The following is a 5,178-nucleotide window of genomic DNA, read 5'->3' as shown; positions in this document are numbered from 1 at the left end:
GCATAAGAGTCATTTTGGGATAAAATTCATTTATCAAATCATATAGCAATCAGATAAATAACCCCCTCATTTTGCAATAGCCAATCAGATAACGTATGTGCAATGTATTATGTATGTAATATTAATACATTATAACATATTCATCAATAGAGCATTTTTTCTAGAATTGTCTCGTATCAGAATTTTCATCAACAGAGCATTTTTTCCAGACAGAAATAAATCAAATCAAATAGACTAATATGGAAATGTACTAAAAGAATGAAGAAGAACAAATTGAAAAACTTGGGCAGACGCGAACTGATCAAGATTTAAGAGTGGAGACAGAGATGAGTGAAAAGCAAAATAGGTAAACAGTACACATGAAAGCACAGACAGAATTGAAGAACACACAATCGACCAACACGTATAGCTGGAATTAACGAATGCCGAACGGATAAAGAATGCCAGTGGAGATTGATGGCGAACGGGCGAAGAGAATGACTGTGAGTCTGTGAGAAATACTCAGACAGGGATAGGGGAGAGAGGAGAATGACAGCAATCACGAAGATTGTGTGAGAGGAGAACAATGGCAAGCAAAGGCTAACGGTGGTCGGTAGAACTGCTACTAGAGACTATAAAGCAAAGTGAAGACAAGAAAGTGAGAGGCACTCGACAAGATGACAATGAGAGACGAGAGTAGAGATTGGATATTGAAGATTGAGATTGAAGCTTGTGGCTTGTGGTTGTGGGACGCTGAGTCACTCTCGCTGGACGCTGGTGTTGAGACAGTGAGACTGAGATGCTTCGCTGACGGTGACGAAATGGGACTCTGGTCTAGACTCTGGAAAGTGGAGGAGACTGCTACGGACAGTGACGAGACTCTAGTCTGGACTCTAGAAGGTGGAGGAGACTGCTACTCTGCTAAGGTTAGAGAGTAAGAGGTGAGGGCGTGAGGCTGTGTGGGCTGCCGGTTGGGCTCGTCTTTTAGTCCTCCTTGGTCAATTCAAGTTGGTCCTTGGCTGAGTTGGCTTCTTGCTAGGTAGACGCAGATTCACACATCTGCACATTAAAAGTTAAAAGATTATAAACATATGTTTTGGGTTGGGCCAAACAGGTAGGGCAGCATGCCTTGCCCATTGCCTAGCCCCGCCCAAATATCAGCCTAGCCCAAAAATACCCAAATTATGTTAGGCTATTTTTTTGGGCTGGGCTGGGCTGGGCAGGGCAAAATTTCACCGAGTTTGGGCAGGCGTGTCGAGCAATCGGGTTCCATGAACACCCCTACTTCTGATGGTAACTTTTCTATTAAATCTGCCTACATAGCAATAGAAAATCGAAAGGCTTAGGAACACAATAATTTATGGTCCAAAATCTGAAAATGGCCTACTTATGAAATGATCAAGTATTTCCTTTGGAAAGCAGCTTGGAATCGTCTACAAATAAACTTTATGCCCTCTAATGGAAACACTATACAACATCGTTCTTGTCAGCTGGGTTGTAACTCTCTTAACTCTTCTATTCATATCTTAAGAGATTGCAAAGATGCTAAAGAGGTTTGGGAAAAGTTAGTTAAACCTTTCAAATATAATATCTTTTTCTCTCTTCCTTTGTAGGACTAGATTATTTAGAATGCTAATAATGAAGCAGGTAGCAGCCATACTAGAGGATTGCCTTAGAAGAAACTTTTTACACAAGCCTGCTGGAACATCTGGAAAACAAGATGCAAGGAAGTTTACTCTGAAGATGAAAATTTAGACAAAGACATTACTTTCTTAAGCACTTAACAAATCATAAATGACCTACAACTTCAATCCAAGCTTGACTGTCTGAGCAATTTCAATACCAGACATGAAGCGAGTTGGAAGCCTCCGAATCCTGGATGGGTGATACTTGATATTGATGGTTTACTCAAGCATAATGGTGCTGCAGCCTGTGGAGGTCTTATTAGGGATGATAAGGTAACTGGATCAAAGGTTTCACTAAAAACCTTGGTTACCAACACATTATCACTACTAAGCTTATATGGATTCTAGAAGGGGTAAAACATCTATTGGAATGCAAAGATTTTGAAAATCAACATTTATACTTATTCCATGGAGGCCATATTTCTCATTAATGGTCCCTTGATCCTGAATCATCCACTCTCAAAAATCATCAAAAGCATTAAAAATCTCATCATGAAGAGCTGGGAGGTCACTCTGAAACACGTCGACAGAGAAGCCAACCACTGTCTTGATCTTCTAGCCTATAAGGCCTTTAGCAAACATTTTGATACTATTCTATTTGATGATGCTCCAATAGATTGTAGAAGCATTATGTCTTTTGACATGACCTGACCTTGGTTTATTTGCACGGTATTTTTACCGTGGCCTTGTATTAAAAAAATGAAATTCTTTTTGTCCTTCTCTTATTTTGATAAATGAGATGGGAAGAAAATTGCGTAGATCATTTCACAGAAAATCCAGTAGCTCATTCAAATGGTAAAGATCCAGAAATATAAAATGAAATTATTTACTAGCCTCTAAAATTTTTGGTGGTTCTAATTTTTGTATGTTGCTTTAACACAGTTAGTTGACCATTCATACTTCTTTAAATATTTAGTCTCTTCTGTGTTACATAGCTCATCTGGTTGAATGTATGGAAAATTTAAACTGGAATTGATTAGCTTCACTTTATTTTAAACAGTATATAGTACTTCCTGGGACTGTATGTCTTGTGGTTAGCACCCTCTCTTCAAGCCATTAGGTTATCCCCAGGTGAATAGTGAGATTAAGCATATGTCACTTGTGTCTTTTAGGAAGGATGACAAGCAGGGATTTCATAAGAAGATTAATATTAAATTAAATTTTTTTTAAAGACGTTGGTACTAAAATATGAGAGAAGAAATACTGAATTTAAAAAATTTAAATGTAAAAAAATCTTAATTTAACATTAATTTTTTTTCAAGGTCCTTATTTGTCATTCTTCCCATCTTTTGTACTGCTATATCTTAAATAAATAATGGAAAAGAATATATATATATATATATATATATGTTGCTCCGTCATGAACAAGGTGGATTTGCTTGTTCATAGAACTCTTCTGGGAGAATAAATCAAGGGAGACTGGTTCAAGCAAGGTTTACTGGTTGTTTTGAATTTTATGTTTACGTCTTTGTGGAGACTCTTTGATTGCTTCCAACAGTTTGATCTTTCAAGGGTTTTTTATTTTTTTAAAAAATAATTAAACCTAAAAATTTTGAGGATGAGCAGTAAATTATGCCGTGTTGCAAAGACACCTGGAGAAATGATTTATGGGTTATCTTTTTCACAGTTGACTTCTTAAGATCTGATTGTCATTCCCATCAGTATTACTTTTGTGATTTGATTGTCCGTCAAATTTTTCTACCTGTCAAATTCTCCTTTTATTTTATGTATCGCATTGTTTGCGTTGTTTAAAAGTCTCTTTATTTTAAAAAGAAAAAATGACATCAAAATCTGTTTAAAATATACAAACAACCATAAGAGCTCCCAAAATGTTATAATTATTTTCAATTATTTAAGGACTCTTTTAATATTAATAATTTTTGATAAAATGCTTAAAATACTCTCAGTTTAAAATAAAAAATAATAGCTTTGTTTCAAAAAATAAATATAAGTAATTATTTTAATTTAAAAAATATTTACTTTTTTTTGGAAATAATTAGAAAGGAACAAGCAATTATAACTACTCTTGTATAAATTTTTAATTTACTAAAATTCAAATGTTATAAATATCTGTAATTATTTTAGTTTAAATAACAACTACTTTAGCACAGTAAGCAAACTATTCATACTTCTTTAAATATTCAATCTCTTTTGTGTCACATAGCTCATCTAGTTGAATGTAAACAAGTGTGATGGAAAGTTTAAATTGTAATTGATTAGCTTCATTTTATTTTTAAGATTAAAAGATAAAAATACCTTAAAAATTTTTTTCGTGTAAGACACTTGGTATTTTAAACTTTTTTTTTGAAACAATAATATCTCAAAACTTTCAAAAAAGAGTGTAAGCTTGCACTGATGTTGGTATGGTCATTTTTTTTAATCGTTACTTTTGACTCCATTTGTCAAGCAGCTATCATATGCCATTTTTTTAAAAAAAAACAAACAAACATATCCACATGTGATTTTGGGTCCTCCTCTTCTTCCTCCACCAATGCTCTCTCTCTCTCCCCTACCCTTCTCCTCCATCACTGCAAGATTCTCAAACAAATTTGTTATCTCTATTGCAACATGAAAGATTCCTCACCTTGTTTCTCCTTTAAAAATTCCTCACCAAGTTCAAGAAACACTGTTCTTTTTACTATAATTATTTTGCAAAAATAATTTCTTAAGTTATTTTTTTGATTATCTAAAGCCTTGGTTTTTGACCATTTGAATTTTGAATTTGAAGAGTTTCAGAAATGATGGTCAGTTTAATTATCCTTAAATGAGATTAATTTTCTTTAAACCATTACATGGATTTTAAAGCCAATGTTCATGAACCAAGGTTTTATGGGATTCTATTTCTTTGAAATCGATGAATTGATGATTGCCCAATGTTTATATGGGCTTGTGCCTATATATATATATACCGAAGCATCTAGTGTTCACAGTGCCTGGCTCTTGAGCTTTTGAGCCTTTTCTTTCCTTCTCCTCTATCTATGTTGTTTGGGTATATTATTTTGCTACTCTTTGTTGTTTTGTGCCCTTGTTACTATTTATAGGGTAAGTCTGTTTAATCTTAAGGAGTTGCTGTACGACCGATGTTGTGTGGTGGAATGGCTTTTAAGGACAGTGTTCTAAGCAAGACTCAGACTAAAATTCTTCCTGTTGTTTGCAACAATCTTAAGAGCTATTATGGAATCCAATGTCAAGAACATCATCCTTGAAAATGTTCCTGGTAGTTCAGGTGGAGATGTGTTCTTCCCTATTGTTGTTGCTGTCCCTCTTCTGAAACCATTCCCAAACATTTCAAGGATATAAGTGTTTGATGGCAAGAACTTCAAGTGTTGGCAGGAACAAATCTTCACCATCCTTGATCTGCATGGTGTAGCTATTGCTTTTACTTAAGTCTGGCCATCTTTTGATGCTGAACAAGCTCATAGGAATGTTTGGACTCATGCAAATAAGGTATAATGACACATTATCATTAGCACTTTATCTAATGATTTGTTTGATGTCTATTGTGCCGACAAGA

The sequence above is a fragment of the Prosopis cineraria genome, unplaced genomic scaffold, assembly GCF_029017545.1.
Source record: "Prosopis cineraria cultivar Desert tree isolate PC_DT_omini unplaced genomic scaffold, ASM2901754v1 PC4, whole genome shotgun sequence".
Taxonomy (NCBI): domain Eukaryota; kingdom Viridiplantae; phylum Streptophyta; class Magnoliopsida; order Fabales; family Fabaceae; genus Prosopis; species Prosopis cineraria.
This window is presented reverse-complemented; position numbering follows the sequence as displayed.